At 41.2% G+C, this 22,886-nt stretch overlaps 1 protein-coding gene across 1 annotated transcript in view; it reads left to right on the top strand.

Annotated features, from left to right (window-relative positions):
* LOC115738933 (salicylate carboxymethyltransferase-like) overlaps window positions 1–16,198 on the top strand; it is a 95,176-nt gene extending 78,978 nt beyond the window's left edge. The window contains exon 6 of the mRNA XM_048273100.1: window positions 16,119–16,198. The gene's annotated coding sequence lies outside the window, so the exon portion shown is untranslated. The remainder of the gene's footprint in view (window positions 1–16,118) is intronic.
* Window positions 16,199–22,886: the final 6,688 nt, after the last annotated feature.

The following is a 22,886-nucleotide window of genomic DNA, read 5'->3' as shown; positions in this document are numbered from 1 at the left end:
GTTATAAATGGCAACGACAATCATGTTGCCTTGTTTCAACTTTGAGATCTGTTGAGTTAACAAAAGAATTTTTACTCAATCTAATTTTCCGTACATTTCTTTGATATTTTCCCACATTTTTTGCGAGTCATCCGTTGGGGGAAGTCCAGCCGTGACTAGGGGGCGATGCAATTTCCGATCCACGTTTAGACAAGTTGGTTGCATTTCCTCCAAAGCTGCGCCGGACACTCATTAGACGGAATCGGAATTGTTCTATTGAGGAATCCATTTTTGTCCTTGGTTACTAGCGCACGTCGAAACTCCCATGACCAAGTTAAGTAGTTGTCGGGGCCGAATAACTATTAGGTGATGAGCTTCAGTTCCGGCCCGTCGGCGCTCGATGTGTAAAGCGGGTTGCCGAGCTCCGGCCGGGCGCTAGCGGTAACAATCTGGTATGGAAGAAAACCGGGTAGGGATGCATTCCCGGACCCCGTAGTACCCAACCCGGGCATCTAACCCGTATGAAAAAAAAAATTCAACCAAGTGGTTGGGCTTGCCCCGGATGAAGTTGGTGGGGCCCAACTGGGTTGTTCTCCATGGCCTTGGTTTGATGGCCATGGTGCTTGTCGCGACCCTAAAAAATAAACACGAGTTAATTTTCGGGCTAATGGATTATCAGGTTAATTAATTAACTAACCTAACTCGGACTCTCCCAAGTCCATACCAAATCGCAACTTAAGGTTCAAATAATTAACATGCAACGTGTTTTGAATTTGGAGTCGCCACTAATCATTTTCGGTAGGTTGATTAGAAACCTAAATAAAATAGCGGGAGAAAACTATCTTATTTCCGCGAACCAGAGATTTTGAATTCGGGGATTTGGTTACGTCAGATTTCTCTAACGCCCTTTCGGTACCATTTTCATGAAAAATATTTGATTTGGCAATTTTGATGGATTTTACTTGAAATTCAAAGATGCAATTTTTTTGATTTTTTTTTCTTCTTTTTTATGAGAATGTAAAACAATGAACTTTGTGCAATATACACCATGGATGATTTAGAAAGAAAGAAAACGCAGCCGATCACGAGTATTTATAGAAATAAATTAACATATAATAATGCTAAAATTTGGAACACGTGGCATGTCTAAAATAAACAAGCAAATGTTCAAATCAAACGATTACATTTTTGTAGATCGAGATGGAAAGGATTACCTTCTATTACACAAAATCTTACTCACATACACGTTAAGTTCCCTTCAAGATCTCGGAGTTGGAAGAACGCGGCTGTCGTCGAAAATGGAAAGCAATGGCGTTGTTGGGTGGCGAGAGGCGAAATACGTGTCGGGACTCGTCGAAGATGATGCTCGACTAAAACTCTTTTCTTCACTCTCGAATTTTCTCTTCTGATTTTTCTCAAGAACTCTCTTTTTCCTCTCTAAAAATTCCTCTCAAAAACTCTCTCAAAACTCTCTCAATTTTCTTCCACTCCCCCTAAGAGCTCTCTACATTTTTTATCACCAAAATTCTCCTCCTCTTTTATAGGCAAAGTTCTCCATCCTTCATTCTTCATCTTCACTTCTTCACCTTCCATTTTCATCTTCTCTTCTTCATCTTCATTTCTTCACCTTCCATTTTCATCTTCCCTTCTTCATATTCATCTTCTCTTCTTCATCTTCCCTTCACCATCTTCCTTTCATTATCTTCTCTTCTTTATCTTCTCTTCATCACCTTCCCTTCATCATCTTCCCTTCTTCATCTTCTCTTGGTATTTGCAATGCAGTCCCCGAAGTTTCAAGTATTTGCAATACAGTCCCTGAAGTTTTAAGTATTTGCAATACAGTCCCTGAAGTTTCAAATCTTCTCGGTGTATTTTTCCATCCCGTACCTAGTCTAGACGCATGCTAAATTAAGTGTTCTGCTTGCCCAATTATATGCCAATGCAATGTACGCTAAAAATAAATATGTGAGATGATTTTTATTTAGAACTAAAATTAGTTCTAATTTTTATGCAAAAAATAGATTAGTCAAAATTTAGGCGTCAACAGCTGCCCCTCTTTGAGTGGAGGCTCGTAGAGGTTCCGCTCAAAGACAAAATTGAACCCTAAATTTTGACAGTGCAAATGATGAATGAACTTTTTGGCGGGAGTTTTAATCCCATTTTTATGAAGTGATGCATGATATGCAAGACTGTAAATAACATGTGCTAAAACTTCTCTTTTTTCTTTGTTAGAGAAACCTGCACATGGATCGCATACAAGAATACCTGTTTTACCAAATTTCTCGTAAGCTAATGGTTCTCTTAATTTCCAAGCTTCTTTTTGCAGATGCAAGGATTTTAAGGTATCGGTGCCTTATCCGTTACCAGAAGCTTTTTTCCGGTGCGAGACAGCGCAAAATATGTGTGTCGTTCGAGATCACAAGAGCTACGTCGTTGTGAGTTGAAAGAAGTGAAATCAAGTTCACAAGAGCTACGTCGTTGTGAGTTGATTAAATGTTGAAATCGCCGGTGCATATGTCTTCACGATTCGACAAAGGGGAATCAAAATCATAAGAGCTACGTCATTATGATTTGGTTTGGATCAAAACCATGGGTGCTTATGTCTTCATTATTTGATAAAGGAGCCGAAAATCATAAGAGCTATGTCATTATGAGCCGACTAAAGGTCAAGATCACCGGTGCATACGTCTTCGTGATTCGAGATCGAAATCATAAGAGCTACGTCGTTATGATTTGATAAGATGTCAAGATCGCCGGTGCATATGTCTTCACGACCTGACGAAAGAGGCATATTGCCCGAATTGAACAATATTTGATAGGAGCACCATCGAATGGAATCGATAAGTACAAAATGGGCATATTGCCTGAATTGAATCATAACAACTATCATCAGAAGAGTTGTTAATTTGAAAAGGGGTTCAGAAAACTTACCCGGGTTCTCCAAACGATTAATCAAGGAACGAAACAGATTGCTCGTATCGTACCTGGTAGGCATTTGCCAGCAAAACTTGCTCATTCAATAATCCTTGGATGAATTTCGAGACCTTGGGAGGAAACTCAAACATCGGGAATGTATTACCTATCATAGAATGTCGGAGGTAACACACACAAACATATTCAACAATGAGTATAATGTAATCACTCATACTATGGTTCATGCATAACCATTCTGTCAAGTTTGCATTACCAATTCTGTCCTGGGAGGTTCTCACATTACGAATACCTTGAATGTGAGCTGAATGGGGGGACTTCGATCCGAAAGGGCTTTCTCTCACTCTCGAGAAAAGCTATTTATCCCGTCTGCAGGATTCAAGAGAAATCACTCAATCTTTCCATCATCGCATTCGATAAGGATCCAAGTAATCTCGCAATTGATACGACCGAGCCGATCCGGAGGTCTTGATTAGGACCGTAATGAGAGCTAGGTCAAAGGTTTACAAAGGGGACTCTAGTTGAGTCAAGGCCGCTGAAATGAATTTCTTCGTTATCCGCTCCGGGTTTACAAGTCAAGAACCCTGCAAAAATGAGAGAGAAATAATCTTGCTCGAACTTCTTCGAGTGATGCTTAAAATCATTTAACTCTACGTTAACTCAAGTGTCCTAATCAGAAGAGACTTTGGAGAGTTATAACGTAGGCTAGGATTGGGGACCGAGGAACGAAAAGGCTCGTTTTGGCTCGAAAATTAAATGAGAAGGGGCTTGACGTTGGTGATCATCGCCGACTAGTCACCGATCTTGGTCCTTTGGAAATGTCTTCAGAAAGAATACCATCATTGAATGAGGGATGGTAGTTTTCTACTGAAAATTGCACTTTGCAAACCGATTTCTTGGGAGTCTTCTTCACAACAAGTGTCTGTCAAGGATTTGCAAGAGACACAATGCAAACATGTACATGGAATTTACAACTTAACATGCAAAAATGTACATTCAAAATTCAGAAGTACTTTACAAATGAATGTGCATTGGCCTTACTTTTGGTAGGCACTTTGCTTTTCCTATGCTTGAAATTTTCATATGAGATCGGCCTTTGCTTTTCTTACTCCCGACTCTCATTTTTCTTTTTTTTTTTCGAGAAGAGATTTCTTTTCCTTTTTTTTTTAGAGCTCTTCGACATCTCTTTATTTTGCTTTTTTTTTTTTTTTTTTTTTTTTCGAGAGCGGGCCCTTCTCCTTTAAGCTGAGTTTGCCTCTCCTTTTTTTTTACAATCCCATGATTTTGAACCAGGAATTACAACAAACATAAACATTTACAAAGAAAAATTATGTAAACATAAAAAATCTAGCATACAAGAAATGAGTCCATTCGGGAATTCTCTGTTGACCCGACCATCTCCAATTCTAAACCTTGGTAAAATGCTATCTTCGTCTTTGGAATGAGCAAATGATCACCAACAGGGGTTTAAGAAATGAATTTGCAGGCTCAAGTGGGCTATGCAAAGAATGAAGTGTATAGGATAGAGAAGTGAATGCTCTTCATCATCCTAAGACACTTGAATTAAAATTCGAGTATAAATGCAAAGAAACACCCGAAGATTAATGTTAGTCCGAGCAAGAAAATTTCTAACCATTTACCTCGTGTTGCTGCTAGAATTAACCCGTCTGGACCCCGATGTGGAGTGGTTCTTGACGGGGGTAAAGAAATGAAACCACCGCTCAAAAGGGGTAATCAATGGATCACCCGTAGTGTTTGGGATAGAGAACTGAATGCCTCTGTCATTTCGGCTATCGTACCTTTTGCGAGAAAACCTTTTACCTTGTGAAATGCGGAACTTAGCCACCGTTCAACTCTCTTGAAAAAATGGGACGTGTTTGGGAAAGGATTGCCTTTCATCATCCCGTCATGCCCCATTCCATACATTTGATGTATCTTATGTAGTTCATGTTCCTTATTCAGAGTTGGTAAATTAAATACGAGGAACAATCATGCACAAACTATGCAATGTATGAGTGTTTTCGAGCATATAAAATGTAGCAACTTTTTATCTTGGTGCAAGCACGTAAGAAAATTCTTAAGGGCGTGAATTGTGAGTTGCCCCTGCTCATGCAAATGAGTTGCAAAACTTCATTATCTAGTTTGAGACATGAGATTGTCAAAGGCTCCGGGAATTTCTCATTTCATTAATTTTTCGGGAGAAGGGATACTTCCCTATCCTGGAAAGGCAATGACCCCTCGTAAAAATCAAAAGGGAAAGCGTCAATGTACGTTCTCACGTTCTAAACGAGTTGAAACGATACCGCTTTACCCTTGTACGTATTCCTTGCAAACTTTGAATTGAAAAGATCAATTCATCTGGATCGGATTGTGTGTCGGGGATGTTATCTCTCCGGTTTACGTAACCATCTTGGCTGAGTTTCAATCGGCCTTGAACTGCGAAGCAAAAAGTTTTTATTAATCTTTGTACATTGATGCCAAATCCCAGGATCGAACCCGGGATGCCTCGGACCACTTGTCATTCCCCCAACCACTAGGCCGTGGTGATGTTGGCGTCCATGGTTGGTTCGTTTTTGCTATATTGTTCTCAAAACAGTTGGCAATCCCACGTCGAGAATAAAATAAGCATAATTTAGAGTTTGAAATGACTAAGAGCCAATTGGGACGATACGGAGTTACCCATCTTTGAGCCCGCTTGGCCTTTTACTCGTATTCTCCCAAGTAAGGCTATTCGGAATTTCTCTTTACGGGCGTTCGAGGCGTCGTCCACAAATTGATTTGCTATAGGCCTAGCTTAGTAAGGAACTTACGCATTTGACAAGAGAGGAGAAAATTCGTCCTTTAACTCTAGGCAAATTCTAGACAGGTTAGAAAGTAAAAAATATCCCACGTAGGGGAACTATACATGGAATTAAAGGAATATTCATGCGAGATTAGTTCCACCTCTCTTGCTTGGCCACTTCAACGATCAACCGATTCTCGTCTTGGACTAAACACCAACAATCGTTGTTTGAAGACCCATAATAACTTGCTTCGGATCACGGCTCTGGAGGTCCTTCATTTCCAAACAGGCTCATCAAGGTAGCAAGCTCATCATCAAAGTAATCTTCTGATTTTTCGAGCAATTGATACTCGAATTGGGCATTGTTACTTGCTAACACCGGTGACAGATTGCAGAGCGATCGACTCCTTAAGCTTGAGCCTCCGTCGTTGCTCGGGAACTTGTAGGGATGATCAACTGGTGCGCTACTAGAACCACCAGCGGAAGGTTGGTATGACCTGTATTCTTGATTGGGAAGTGGCCGGGTACCTTTTGCTCTGTAGATTTTCCCGGAATTGATCTTCCACCAACTCGGTCCGGTCGCCTTGGTCCCAAGCTGCATCGTGCTTCCTCGCCTTATCTCTAACCCTTTGAAGGTGATTTGTGACACTTTGCATGGTGAGTCCGTCTATATTCATCATTTTATGTACAGCCGGTGGTCGTCTTTGAATTGATTCCTAGCTGTCGAACCGCCTCAATGAATATAGAATGAAGCTTGGCGGACCAAAGGGGCCTTTTCTTTTGGACAAAATCGTCGTCGTCGGCTTGGTCGTGGTTTTTTGGTACAAGTAATTGCTTCCTTACAGCATGCTGCCAAATGTTTTGGAGCACTTGAACGCAGACCGGCTTCGGAGACGTCTCGAGCACCATGCGATATGGCCCTCGTTATGAACTGCTGATCATTACTTGCCGATACTACGATGACCCGTATGTCCAACTCGGAATCAATGATCTTTAAGAGATCGAAACCGTCCATGTCGATCCCTACGACGGCCATGTGACGACGATGTCAAAATCATATTTGTACTTGCCTCGCACTTGTAAGGCATCCGTTGCTTTCGCATTAGCAAAAACCCCGTACATGCAACTTCTCAAAGATAGCAACGAGGATTGAGAGGGAAACGGGGTTGCCATCAATGACCATGACTCGCGAGATCTTCGGGATAGGAAGGTTCCCATACTTCCGCCCGGAATGAACGTGTTTTTCTTTTAAAACCTTCCATATGTAGATCAAAAATGGCTGTTTCGACCGGAGACCGAGCTTTAGATGTTCTCGAGACTTGCAAAACAATCCGTCCGAAAATCACAAAAGTGATGGTGGTCTTTCGTGACGAGTTCGGTGGTCATTTATAAACTTTTTCTGATCCGTTAGTCTCGCATATAGGTTCTCGCTTTTTCTACGAAAGAGGACAACTTTTTCTCTCCTTTCCGGTCTTAGTGCCTTGGATCCATTTCGTAATAACTCTTGCCTCTCACTCAATCTGTCATCTTTTTCCTTTTCTGATATGTAGGAGCCCTCAAATCTTTTCGGTTTCTCTATGAACGAGGCGATCATTTCCTTCCTCAGATCTTTTCGGTTCCCCCTACGAACGAGGCGGTTATTTCCCTCCTCAAATCTTTTCACTTCCTCCCGAGGCGATTATTTCCTCGAATCTTTTTGCTTTCTCTAATAACGAGGCAGCTATTTTTTTTCTCAAATCTTTTTGCATCTATCTATGTGAAGGCTTTTAATGCTTTTCCTTTCGGCGTTCAGTCAAATCTGACAAAGAATTCACGCATTTAAGCATGAAGATATTTGCGGATAGTACTGTTCTTTGCCCCTTGATTAACTCTAGGCGTAAAAGGAAGAATGTCTCACATGGGGACTTTGTAACAAACAGTACATTCATTCACGCATGTCTCTACTTCTCTTGAGAATTCATAAGGGCTAGCTAGTAATGCTCAAAAGAGTGATATTTTGAAAGCCCATAATAAAAACTCAAGCTTCATGTAGGCTACGGATTCGGAGTTTCATCGGTGTTGAATTGGCCGATTGTGACATCAGGGAAACTCCAATTGTAGTGATGCATGTCACTTCCCTCGAAGGGCATCGGTTCTGTCTCCGCAAGGCCGACTTTCTAGGATGTATCCCCAACGAAATCCGATTGTGCGAGAACTTGCTCGGGGGGATGAATCGATAAATGAGCATTTTCAATGCTCAGATGTGGCTCATCAAGGAACATGCCACCAAAGGTGATGGGGTTGCTGCAGACACGGCAAATAGCGATGTTAAGAGCATCCCTATACCTCTTGATCTCCGCGCGAAGCTCTTCATTTTCTTCCTTTAGAGACGCAAGTTCATGACTTTCACTTTGAACCTTCACTCGGGCCCGCTTGTTTTGAAACCAAAACCTGACCTTCAAGGGCTCCATTCCTAGCTTCCGGCTCAACTCATTTTTTCGTTTCCCGTTCACGTAAGGGCACTCCTTAAAGGCAGCTTCGAGCTCTTTGATTTGATGTTTTCTTTTACGGGGTTGACTACGGCTGCTACCGCTGCTATTGTTGTTGCTGTTATCGAGATCTTGAACTTCACCGCCAAGGGAGTTGGGTTTTACGGCTTCTCGGCTGGATCCGGCCTCGAAATTCAGCGGTTCATTCTCGGGGATGTCTAGGTTGGTTGCCTCCAAGTAAGTGCTTGGTAGCCTCCAAACATGTTGGATTGAAATACTTCTTCTGCTTTTTGTTCACTCTACTCTCCGCTGTATGCTTACTCTCTCCAAATTCTTTTGAGTAAACATGCATGTTCCGTAGCCTCCCTTTTAACGTGGATGAAAACCACTAAGCCAGTGCTTCTCCCAAGATTTTGTGTTTCCCGCTCTGTCTTCTTCATTTCCTTCTGACACGGTGGGACCCTCAAATCTTTTCTCAAGTATGCTTGTCCCTCTTTTAATATGGCGGAACCTTTAAGTCATTTCGCAACTTTTTCGAATTCGTGAGCCTCGAGATGGTAGATCCGTGATTCACGGACGAAACGTCTGTAGTTTCACCCATATAATTAACTCGGCCCCCACAATAATTATTGCTATGACTTTTCCTGCCCTTTAAATTAGGATTTAACGCCGAGATGATCATCGCTTTCATATCTTCATCTCCAACCTTCTAAGCACTCTTTCGCATCCATTCTTTTTTAGTTGCTTCAACAAAAATGGCCTCCCTCCCCGCACACGTCTTCTCGGCTGAGGTTTTGGCCAAATGGGAGAAACTTTATAATCTCCTAGGCCAGGGCTACTCTTATATAGCCAATCATCCAGAGGTCGAAACTGAAATTCGTCTTATGTTTAGGGATATGGACACTACTTCTATTCAAGGTACCAAGTTAGAAGAGGAATATAGGATCTTCCCTACCCTCTTCACTAACTTCCCGGAGGCTTACAATCATGCTCATCAAGATGTTACTTTGGCCTATCTTGTGAGGGCACGCTATCGGGATCGGACGGATAACTTGGTGTTGGCCGATCTTGTAGCCGACAATTATAAGAAGGCCCTTGACTACGGTAATGATCAAGTCTCCTTGCTGGTTCGTGAGAGGGGAAACTTGGTGGAACGTTTGGCCATGTCCCAAACCATCTTCGAGCGGGATCCGCTCAATATTGTTTTGAAATTCCAATGCTCATGGCTCGAAGAAAGGATGGATGATCCGACCCTGGATATAGCCCGCGGGAGAATGCTGATCCATGACTTGGAATCTGCTGTCGAGTATCACGAGGACAAGGTAGCCGAGCTTAAAGAGAAATGTGAGCTCCTCCTCTTTAAGGCGACGGATCTTGATTCTCGAAGCGATCGGTGTAGGCGGGGCATCAATTGTATGGAGGACCGGTTAAGCTCCTTTGTGATGCTCATTAGGGCTCGGTTTGGCTTTACGTTCCCACCCCGATGATCTATTTGTAAGGCTTTCCGATGGATGAAATGAATGCAAGTTTTTACTGATTTCATTTTGGTCGTCATATTTTTTCGCAAGATAACCCCTTTTACTCTGTGAATATGTAAATTTCACGCTACTGATGGCTGATTCAATTGGGCCGGAGAGCCCCCCCATTCGAAACGATCTCTCGGCAAAAATTGGTAGCGATGAAACAAACGAATGCCCAAATGTGAACAACTTGTGAATCTGTATTAATATTATAACTCGATTATGAAAACATCAAGTATAATATTTCTTTACGTAGTCAGAATTCATCGGGTTGGTAAATACACGACCATCCATCTCGGCCAGAATCAAAGCACCACCAGGGAGCACCTTCTTTACTATATATGGACCACCATAGTTTGGAGCAAACTTCCCTTCCGGGAGTGGGACTATTGGCAACAATTTTCGCAAGACCAGGTCATTGATCTGAAAATATCGAGGCCGAACTTTTTTGTTGAATGATTTAGCAACCCTCTGCTGATAACACCGGCCATGACATACAGCCTTAAGTCTCTTTTCGTCGATTAGATTCAATTGGGCCGTCCTCTGCTGGATCCATTCGGCTTCGATCCAACTTAGCTTGAGACAATATACGTAACGAAGGAATTTCCACTTCAATTGGTAGAACAGCCTCCATTCCATATACTAGAGAATACGGGGTTGCTCCCGTAGATGTCCGGATCGAGGTCCGATATGCCATAAGCGCAAATGGCAACCTCTCATGCCAATCGCGATAATTTTCAGCCGTCTTTGCTAAGATTTTCTTAATATTCTTATTGGCGGCTTCTACTGCTCCATTCATCCGAGGACGATATGGGGAAGAGTTCGGATGCTTGATCTTGAATTCCTTGAACAATTCGTCCATTAGCTTGTTGTTCAAGTTTGAGCCATTGTCGGTGATTATGGCTTCAGGTGAACCATATCGAGCGATGATATCTCGACGGATAAATTTCACGATATTTCGTGCTGTGACCGCTAAATAAGATGCGACTTCGATTCATTTAGAGAAATAGTCAATTGCTACCAAGATGAATCGATGCCCATTGGATGCTTTAGGATTGATAGGGCTGATAACATCAATGTCCCACATAGAAAACGGCCATGGTTCGGATAAGCGATGCAACTCATTTGGAGGGACATTAATCTTGTCACCATGAATCTGACATTTGTGACAGCTTCGGACATGCTGAATACAATCTCTTTCGAGCGTGAGCCAATAATAACCCAATCTCATAATCTTCTTAGCTAACAAGTGGCCATTCATGTGTGGACCACAGATCCCTTCATGCACTTCCATCATCGGATGAACTGCTTTGGTTGAATCAATGCATCTTAGCGGGACGGAATCGAATGACCGCTTGTACAAATTCTCTCCGTTCAAGAAGAACTTCGAGGCCATCTTCCTTATGTACTTTTGGTCGGATACGGTACTTTTTGAGGAACTCCCGCTTCTGAATATAAGTCTTGATGTTATGGTACCCCGGCTTACCATCGGGTTCATCGATTACGGCCATACAATATGCCGTCTTTTTTAATACCTCGATCTTCGGTGGGTCAACCTCAAGTCCATTGGCGACTTGTAACATTGAAGACAAGGTAGCGAATGCATCAGCGAATCGATTATGAGTCCCGGACAGATACTCAAATGAGATATCCTCAAATTCCTCCACCAGTTCATCCAGATACTCATGGTAGGACAGCAATTTAGCATCTCTCGTCTTCCACTTTCCTTACCGCAAACCTCTTAGTCGTCGTGGCGATATTACCGTACCAACCTTTCTTCATGCCGTTCTCGATTTCTTCAGCCATTGCGATGAGATGGCTGAATGACGTAGCGGCGGATCCCAAAATTCGAGTTCTCATAACTGGTGGCGGGGTGGAAACAAAAAATTTCATGAGTTCCCTTTCGGGAGGGACTGGTTTCAGGCGAGATGCCACGTTCCTCCACCTGGTGGCATACTGCTTGATTGTTTCTCCCTTCTTCATCTCAAGCTGTTCAAGGTCTTCTCTAATGGTGAGCACGTTCAAGTTAAAGCTAAAATGTTTGATGAAAGCATTAGCTGCCTTTTCCCAATCATCCATCCGGTAGATCTCGTAGTCCGTATACCATCTCATGGCAGCTTCTTTTAAACTAGCCTGGAATGTCCGAACCATTAGAGGGCCGTTGGTCGCATGCTTATTCATTCTTGCCTGGTACATCCGGACGTGCTGAACCGGGTTGGAAGTCCCATCATACTTCTCAAAGTCGGGCATCTTGAACTTCTCCGGCACCGTGACCTTTGAAAAGACAGACATGTCAATCAGGGGTATGTTGTGAGTCCCCTCAACCTCTCGGATCCTCTGTTCCATTTGGGCCAACGGTTTGGCCGTATCACCATTCAACCCGGGGGCCACGGGGTTGGCTTGAGGGATTGGGACTATGGGCGGCGTGCTCGAGTTCACGCCCGTGATGATCACATCCTCTAGCGGCATTGTCGGATAGGGAGTAGCTTCCGGGGCTTTACCGAAGTTGTCCGTAGGAGGAACTAGAGCAGGAATGGTTAGCGGCGGGCTGGCGGTGGATGATTGAAGTTTGGCTGCGAAGGCGGCCATCATTTCTTCCATCTTTCGGGACATCATCCCTTCAAAGCGCTCGGTCAAGGAATTAAGTTTCTCATCCAGGGCAGCACCGATAGTGGCGTTAATGTCGGCCATCCTCTTTGCGACCGATCGAGTAATATGTGGAGGATCCGTGATAAATTACCTGCACATAGTAACAAACCAATATGAGTACAGTCAGCAAGAATAACGAGCCGGCCCATGACATCCCTCTAGACTCAAACGAACAAAGTGATTATGACCAAAGGATTGAAACATGTAATTTTCAGTTTGTCCACTTTTACGAAAAAATTCGTATTAATTCGTACGTTGATCAAAACGTGTCCAAATTTTACGAGCTTGTAGGTGAGAAGGTGATGAGAAACTTTTATGTTGGCCAATCGGACTAGAAATGTACGGATCAAATCAGTTTAATGTGTCTTTCCAAAAAAATCACGTTCAGAAAACTGTTATAACCGCATGTTGTTGAAAAAACGAAAAGCCATCTTAAATTATGAATTTAATTCTGAAATTTTGCAAGATATTAGTTGAAACATAGGTCTACAACTTTCGTGTTTGGCACTTACTCAAAGCTCGACCGTAGAATTTAGTAAAAATCGCACAACAGGAATAAGCTAAATCAGAATTGAGGACAGCTGATGAAATTGTAAAAGCTGCGGAAGCAAAGTGCGAAATTGGAAATAAGACAATGAAACTTCTAAACAATCAACCTAAACCATGGACCGGCCCAAAATAAAAATGAGATAACAGGGTACAAGAGACAAGAAATTACCTCTCATACGAAGAAAATGTCAATCACAAAGACATGCGCATGAATCGTGAGTTTAAATCTTATTCTATCTATCCAAAAGGCTTTTGCAAAGTGAAATGATGAACGAAACGACATGTCGCAGCCTCGCGCACAGTCATCATGACTAGTCACAACCTCGCGTACAATAGTCATGACTAGTCGGGTCCAATCACTTCGGCTTGGTTCGGTCGACAAGGGCAATTATCATGCATCGTAGCCTCACGTGCATAAGAACGACCCTTGAGCCATTTTTTGAAAAAAATTTCGGGATCCAGATGGGATAACCTTTAGCGAAGCCTTACCGCCAAGGTTAAAGGACCATCTAAATACCATCTTAAAACTATTAGTGTGACCCGGGTCCGGTCGGGGGTTGTGTGCGGTGTAGTGCAAAGACGATAAATCATGCACAACAATTAAAAGCAAACACCGCTTCAATGATTCAAAAGTTAAATCACAATTCCAATTCACCAAGCCTGCAAAACAAAGGGTTAGCCAATCACTCCTCCCCTTATAACTCCCAATCTGCAAAAACATTTAACACCTAAGAATGAGAATTCAACCAAAGTTTACCAAATCAAGTGATTTCTTTTTCATGAAATTATCTGGCCTAAGTCCTCTTTGAGTCCCCAGCGGAGTCGCCAAGTTGTCGCGACCCTAAAAAATAAACACGAGTTAATTTTCGGGCTAATGGATTATCGGGTTAATTAATTAACTAACCTAACTCGGACTCTCCCAAGTCCATACCAAATCGCAACTTAAGGTTCAAATAATTAACATGCAACGTGTTTTGAATTTGGAGTCGCCACTAATCATTTTCGGTAGGTTGATTAGAAACCTAAATAAAATAGCGGGAGAAAACTATCTTATTTCCGCGAACCGGAGATTTTGAATTCGGGGATTTGGTTACGTCAGATTTCTCTAACGCCCTTTCGGTACCATTTTCATGAAAAATATTTGATTTGGCAATTTTGATGGATTTTACTTGAAATTCAAAGATGCAATTTTTTTGATTTTTTTTTCTTCTTTTTTATGAGAATGTAAAACAATGAACTTTGTGCAATATACACCATGGATGATTTAGAAAGAAAGAAAACGCAGCCGATCACGAGTATTTATAGAAATAAATTAACATATAATAATGCTAAAATTTGGAACACGTGGCATGTCTAAAATAAACAAGCAAATGTTCAAATCAAACGATTACATTTTTGTAGATCGAGATGGAAAGGATTACCTTCTATTACACAAAATCTTACTCACATACACGTTAAGTTCCCTTCAAGATCTCGGAGTTGGAAGAACGCGGCTGTCGTCGAAAATGGAAAGCAATGGCGTTGTTGGGTGGCGAGAGGCGAAATACGTGTCGGGACTCGTCGAAGATGATGCTCGACTAAAACTCTTTTCTTCACTCTCGAATTTTCTCTTCTGATTTTTCTCAAGAACTCTCTTTTTCCTCTCTAAAAATTCCTCTCAAAAACTCTCTCAAAACTCTCTCAATTTTCTTCCACTCCCCCTAAGAGCTCTCTACATTTTTTATCACCAAAATTCTCCTCCTCTTTTATAGGCAAAGTTCTCCATCCTTCATTCTTCATCTTCACTTCTTCACCTTCCATTTTCATCTTCTCTTCTTCATCTTCATTTCTTCACCTTCCATTTTCATCTTCCCTTCTTCATATTCATCTTCTCTTCTTCATCTTCCCTTCACCATCTTCCTTTCATTATCTTCTCTTCTTTATCTTCTCTTCATCACCTTCCCTTCATCATCTTCCCTTCTTCATCTTCTCTTGGTATTTGCAATGCAGTCCCTGAAGTTTCAAGTATTTGCAATACAGTCCCTGAAGTTTTAAGTATTTGCAATACAGTCCCTGAAGTTTCAAATCTTCTCGGTGTATTTTTCCATCCCGTGCCTAGTCTAGACGCATGCTAAATTAAGTGTTCTGCTTGCCCAATTATATGCCAATGCAATGTACGCTAAAAATAAATATGTGAGATGATTTTTATTTAGAACTAAAATTAGTTCTAATTTTTATGCAAAAAATAGATTAGTCAAAATTTAGGCGTCAACAGTGCTGATTGTGCTGCCCATAGAACCATGGGCTGGGTCCCATCCGGACGGGCAACCACTAGATGGATCGCCCTGCGACAGGCTGGCCCCTAATAGATCGCCCGTAAGTGGGCTGGCTAGAAACAGGCTATCCTTAGTTCATGATGAATGGTCTTTAGTCATGGAGTCGGTAAGGGAACGAAATTTTTTTTGAAAGTGTTTAGATACTGATTTCTACACCAAGGTGCTAACCTTGTTTTGCGAGCTAGTGTTCCTACAACAACCAAGGTGCAATATTATCCAAAGGGCAATCGGGAAGGTTGCGGAAGCTATGCGGAGAAGGCGTGCTCTAATACCATGTCACAATTTCAGATGAAAAGAAAACAAAGAGGAGGAAATGGGAAGAGAAATTGTGTATTGTGCACTTCTCGTTCATACTTCTTCTGCTTGTACAAGAGGACTTATATATAGTACAAAGAATGATTAATAAAAGCAAGTATATATTCTCTAATCTAGGTGTATGAAAACTTATCCAAGATTGATCGCAATCCCTAATTAAGTGTATCAATTATAATTGGGACAAATCGGTGTATCAATTATAATCGAGACAAATCCCTCGAATCTCAAGCATATCTTCCAATACTACCCCTCAATCCGGTGGCTCGTAGATGTCCAAGATGCCTAGCTTGCTTAATAGATATGCATGTTGCCTTTGACAAAGAGGCTTAGTGAACATGTTCGCAGGTTGTTTTGTAGTCCCAATTCCTCTTGTCTCAATCGCCCCTTCTTGAATCTTCTCTCTTGTAAAATGACAATCCACTTCTATATGCTTTGTTCTATACACAACAGATATGCCTCGGTGTTCTTCTCCCATAGTTTGAAGAAGTTGTGGCTGTTTCAACTGTGTGACTTCATGTATCTTATCTTGTGTAAAGAAAATGCAAGAGACTTCCAAGTTGAGGGCCTTGACATGTGGAATAGTGGTTCCTGGATTTTCTATGGCATATCGCCATGATGCATTTGTTTTTTTTTTTTTTTTGGTCGAACTTGATGCATTGGTTTAATGGAGTGAATGTGGTGTTTTATTGATTTATTTGTGCTAGGAAAATAGAAATAAAAAAAGCTAATTGGAGTATCCACGAAACATATGAATGGTTTTACTCCAACATGTAAGTGAGATTGTAAACATTATAAAAAAAAAAAGTTAATGAAGCCACATGAATTACTAATAGAAGTAACGATAGTATTCCAACTATCGGGCGTTGATAATAATAGAATCAAAGCGCATATCTCGTCTTCAAAGTCAATATCAACCGAACTCAATTGATTAACGATCACATTGAATTCATTGATATGATTAACAACCGACGCACCTTCGCTCATTTTCAAATTAAATAGACGTCACATCAAATAGACCTTGTTGATCGCAGAGAGCTTCTCGTACATGTCCGATATGGCTTTTATCAAACCCCGTAGTAGTTTTCTCTTTGACAATATTAAACGCGACGTTACGAGCCAACATCAGCTGAATAACACACATCGCTCGTCTATCCAGCAATTCCCAATCAGATTGCTTCATCGTCTCCGGTTTTTCCCCACATAAGGGCAAGTGCAACTTCATCTTATATATATAGTCCTTAATCTACATCTTCGAGAAACCAAAATCTTTCCCCTCAAATCAGTCGATTTTCACTTTAACTTCATCCGTCGCCATCGATTCGCTTCAACTCAAGCAAGCCTAACTCTAATACCAATTGTTGAGAGAAACAAGTGATCAATCAATAAATTGACAGAATAAGAAGATCAATTGGACACCGGATGTATGTGATTCGGTCATAGAGACCTACGTCCACGGGGAGAGCAGCAATAAATTCTAATATAGATCAAGAGATATATGGAGATTACAAACCACACTCGAGTCCTTCAAATACCCTTAGTGTTTCCCAAGGCTCAATTACTTCTAATAACGTATACAGTATTTAACCCCAATTCCTCGTGAAATAATATCTCAATCTTACAAAGAAATTATATAAATCTTATCACAAGATTTAATCAGCTTGAACACTAATTTTCATGAAGTAATTCACGAGTAAAGCACCCCCTTGGAATGTACGCCGACCAATGTATATAGATCACACCCTTGGTCAAAAAACTTTTCGAGAACCGACAAAGCCCTAAAATATAATATTTATATGGGGACCACCTTGTTTTGCCGACTTCTATCTACAGAAAATCCGGGGGATTTGGTCAACAAAACCAAGTCCAACTTGGACTTTTTTTTTTCCCTTGATCACGGCTTCAACGGTTTCAGGAAAGTAAATTATAGAGTCCTCATCTCACGCAGAACCGTATATATCCTTTTAGGGAATTTACTTGATTTCAAACGTCCATAGAAAATTCCAACTTCCACTTCAATCTTGCGGATAATTCTTATCCGTAATTTTCGATTTTCGTTTTGGGCTCAAACTCGAGACATATTTCTAACATAAACAACCCTCTAGGCGATTTGCTCCTGTTGTGGTATCGAAGGTTAAAAAAGATATAGAGAGGCCATTAATGGTTGGTTTCATTCGAACCACCTGGTATGTTTAATGACTCTCTAATGTAGTCCTGGTAAAGAAGAACAATGGAAAGTTAAGGGTATGCATTGACTTCAAAAATCTAAATGCAGCACTGCCGAAGGATGAAATGAGATGATATCTTTGATGGATAGTCACTCGGAATATAATCAATTTTTCATTGCTGAAGATGACGTGCCAAAGATAGCGTTCAAGTGTCCAAGAGCTATAGGAACTTTTGAGTGGGTGCTGATGCCATTCCCATTAAAGAATGTCTGTGTGACGTATCAAAGGGCGATGAATTTCATCTTCCATGACATGATCGGAGACTTCGTCAAGGTGTACATTGATGACATCATCGACAAATCGACAAAGATTAGTCATCTTGACTATCTCGAACGATCATTTGTTAGGATGAAAAAAAATCAACTAAAAATGAAACCCCTAAAGTGTGCATTTGGAGTTAGGGCAAGTAATTTCTTAGGATTTCTGGTTAATGCTAGTGGTATAGAGATTGGTATGAACAAAGCTAAAGCTATCCAGGAATTGTTACCGTCGACGACAAAGAAAGAATTGCAAATGGTGATAGGGTAAATAAAGTTTCTGCGGAAGATTTATTGCTAACTTGTCAGGGAAGAGAGAGGCATTTTCCCCATTGCTTAGGTTGAAAAACCCAGAAGAATTCATGTGGAGGGAGCCACAACGACTTGCCTTTGAGCAGATGAAGCAATATTTGTCTAATACTCTTATTTTGATTCCACCTAAAGCAAGTAGACCATTGAAACTCTATTTCTCGGATATCGATACAACAATCGGGAGCATGCTGGATCAGAACAATCATGAGGGCAAGGAACAAGCAGTTTATTACTTAAGCCGGATGCTTAGCAATACCAAGAGAGATACACAACCTTAGAAAAGATAGGCTTGTCTGAGCTCAGGCATTACATGTTGTCCGCCATTGTCCATGTAATCTGTAAAACAAATATTGTTATGTTTATGCTAAGCAGGCATATTATTAAAGGCGGGATGGCTAAATGGGCATTTGCCATGTTTGAATCGGATCTAGTTCACGTACCAATGAAAGCAGTTAAGGGTTAGGATCCATGTGTGCAAATTTAAGAATATGAAAAGGAAAATTACGCCCAAGTTATAACCTGGATATTATTCTTTGACGAATCCAGCATAAGCCAAGCATCAGGGATTAGTAACTTAGGGTCTGTATGGTAACGTTCCTGTTCCTGGGAACATATTTAGAACAGAAACACTTTTTTGTGTTTCTGTTCCCGGCTACGATTTTTAAGAACAGAAACGCGTTTGGCAAGTAAAAAAAAAAAAACACTTTTTTTTACCAAAAGGAAGGATTTGCAACCGGCAACCGGCAAGGGCGGAGGCCGGCGATCGGCGGCGGCGGCGGGCGACCGGCGGCGGGCAGCCGCGTCAACTACTCGGGGACGATGGTGGGCTGTGATGGCTTGCACAAACTCGCCCTCGAGTTGTTTCTAAAAAGTGTTCCGAAGAACAAGAAACAAGTTTTTTTTGTTCCTTAATTTTGCTTCAAAAGTGTTCTTTTTTTCAAAAATGTTCTTCGGAACACTTTTGGAACATTTTTTTATCATACGCGTTTCTGTTCCGAAAGTGTTCCCGGAACACTTTCGGAACAGAAACACTTTCCATGGAGTGTTACCATACAGACCCTTAATAGCTTCTCTAGGGGGCAGAAAACGAGATTAATGCTCAAACTAGATTTCGAGTGCTCTGATAATCAAGTGGAGTATAAGGAGCTAATAGTTGGCCTGTATATCTAGGAGACTCTCAGTAAGTGATTAATCAACCAAGAGGGGAGTACCAATGCTTGAACGAAAATTTTATCGGATATTTCACCATAACCAAGGGTTTGCTGGAAAATTTTCCCCGCCACAATTTGATTCATATCAAAATATGCCATAACGTGGAATCTAATGAGTTAGCTCAAATGATGTCAAGGTAGAGAATAGCTAAGGCTTTAGCCGATGTTATAAGTTCTGAGGTAAAAAATATGACCGCCGATTGAAAATCGGAACATGGCATTTGAAATCAATACTACTGACATTCAAGAGGATTGGAGAAAACATTACGTTGAGTATTTGACAAAACCCGTATCGGGAGATAAAGCCTTTAAGAGGCGAGCTCTCAAATATGTATTAGTTGGGGACGAATTATTCAAATGAACGGTAGAGGGTATTCTGCTGAGATGTCTAAATAAAGAAGAAGCGTTGAAAGCCGTGACTGAAGTGCATGAATGGCTTTTGCGTCGACACAGATATTTTTGGCCGACGATAAGCTAGGATTGCATTGATTATGCAAAGGGTTGCCAGGCTTGTCCAACGCAGGGAAAAATACAACATGTGCCTGCATCCGTGTTAAACCCGATGGTCAAGCATTGGCCTTTTCATGGCTGGGCTCTGGATATTATAGGCAAGATCTCCCCACCGTCAACCAAGAAGCACGGCTTTATTTTGGTTGCCAGGGGCTACTTTACTAAATGGGTGGAAACCGAGTCTTATAAACATATAACCCAGAAAACCGTGATGGAGTTCATTGAGCAACACATCATTCATCGGTTTGAGATTCCCGAAACAATAACATCAGACCAAGGGATTGTGTTTACTGGAACAGAAGTATCGGAGTTTGTTCAATCCCGAGACATTAAGATGATACACTCCACTCCTTATTATGCGCAGGCCAACGACAACTCGAAGCCCCCAGTAAGATTCTAGTTATCTTAATAAGAAGCACTTGAAGAAAAATCCCAGAGAGTAGAATAACACGTTGTCAGCCGTATTGCGAGCATACCTATTGGCACCTAATTTTGTCGGTCGCGGATTTTATTTTTCTGTAAAAGGGAATATACATCTTTTCTTTATTATCACAAATTAGGATAAAGAAAAAAAATAAAAAATTGCAAAAAATTGAATTGGGCCGGATCGACCCGGGCCCACGAGGGCGAAACCCGCCCTGCAATCCCTGTACTCTCGTTGCCCACCACTCAATGGCAAGTGAATGATGTCCACGGAAGAAAACGTGCAGAAGAAGGAAAGGGAGATATTTGAAGAGGTCTTGGTGAAGTCGTGGAAAAGGGGCCAACAGAGAGAGATTCTTAGACAACATCAACAATTTGTCTGCTATTTCGGTTTTATTACCTAGCGTTTTAAGAAAACTCGTTAATAAAACTCTTGAAAATAAATAACGTCTTTTATATTTTAACAATAATTATTAGGGGTGAGCATGATCCGGTTCTCTCGGGAACAGGGAACTGGACCGGTGGTTCCGATTCCCAATTTCCAAAACTGGAGACCGGATCGGAGGTTCTTGGAACCGGACTGGTCTCTCCGGTCCTATTCAGGGGCGGTCCAGTGGAACCGGCAAGATACGAAGGGTTTTTTTGTCCAATACATTCTGCATAGTAAAAAGAAATTATGCATGCATAAGTGCAGTGCAGCAACAGAAACACACAAGCCTTCCCACTCCCCACCTTATCTTCTTCATGTGCATTGACAAAAGTACCCACTTGCCACGGCTGCTCAAACCTGTAATTAATTACAATGTGAAGCAGCTTTTTGTAGAAGCCCAACTGAATATAATGTCCCGGGGATGTTAATTAGTCAGCAAGATGGCACAGCATGAGGTGTCAGCCCAAGGATTGTCTCTAATTTCTCGGATGATTTTGCTGTGCGGAAACAAATAATCGAACAATAAATAGACAAAACAAGAAAATAAATCGGATGCCAGTTGTATATGGTTCGATCGTAGAGACCTACATCTACGGAAAAAGCAGCGACGAATTTCACTGTAGAACAAGCGATACACAAAGATTACAAATTATACTCGAGTCACTTAAACACTCTCGGTGTTTCACAACCCCAATTACATTCAATAACGTACATAGTGTTTAGGTTTTCAATTCCTCACGAAATAATCTTTCAATCTCATGAAAGAATTACACAAATCTTACCACGAGATGTAATCGGCTTTGTCACTTGAATAATTGATGTAATTCTCAAGAAGAAATCTCTGCCAAGTACTCATCGAAAAACGGCACTTCAATATCTACATATATTCAATGCATCCCAAGCACTCACGTAAACAGGAGCTTCAAGACTCTCGCATCAACAACAGCACCAGAAAAAAGCCCTCAATCACGGATATATGTATGTTGCCCAACTAAAACATACAGAAGAGGACTCCAACATGGACACTGAATCCCGTTCATGATTCCAAATCTGGTCAAAGGGTCGGCACTTTCCCTTTTGTTCTTTTCTGGATTTTCTTTTAACAAATAATTCAAACTAATACAAATAGAAACAATCCAAATCCAGCTATGGACTTTCTTTTTTGATCATGGCTCCAACACGTAACAAATTCAATAATTTGCAAGATTCGTTTTCTTGAACTTATGTGTATCAGGTTTTTACAACTTCGTTCAACGACTTAAACTCGATACATATTTCAACAGATTTACCTTTTTATTACTTTTCAAAAAGATTGCATTTTAGTGGAAAACTAGGTTGATTTGTCGCGTACGTATGCGAGATTTAGCTACAGATTATAGACATCAATGCCACAAGACACTGTAGTGTAGTATGCATAATTGCCCATTAACTATCGGTCCGGTTTCCCTTTGGAACCGAAAATCGGACTGTCCGGACACTGGTTCCTCTTTTAGGAACGGGAAACCGAAATGGTGACCTCTAGAAATAGACCTAACCGGCCGGTTCGGTCCGTTCGGACGATTTCCTGTTCGGTCAGTCCATCTTGCTCACACATAATAATTATGGCAATATGGCATGTATCCTAAGTAGCACCGATAGTGACACACGACACGTAATATGGCACGACAAGATACGTCGACAAGTTATTTCTCAAAAAATAGAAAATTCTGTCACGTGGGGTCAAGTTGTATACTAAATTTATATATTTATATATACATGATAAATTAACATATTCAATATATATTTACAAAAAAAAATATTTTTTGGTAGGGAAAAATTTATTGAAAATGTTTGAAATTGACCCCGTACATTTTGATCCCTAAATTATTGAAAATGCTTGAAATAGACCTCATACATGACAAAATGTTGTGTCGGAATGCTAGACTCGTGTGTCGCTGGCATATCCGGAGCACCGACCACGTGTCCGTCATATGTCGGGGAGTGTCAAAGAGTGTCAAAGTGACGGGAAGT

This window comes from Rhodamnia argentea, chromosome 1 (assembly GCF_020921035.1).
Source record: "Rhodamnia argentea isolate NSW1041297 chromosome 1, ASM2092103v1, whole genome shotgun sequence".
Taxonomy (NCBI): Eukaryota; Viridiplantae; Streptophyta; class Magnoliopsida; order Myrtales; family Myrtaceae; genus Rhodamnia; species Rhodamnia argentea.
Note: the sequence above shows the minus strand (reverse complement) of the source record. Positions and strands in the feature narration are given on the sequence as shown.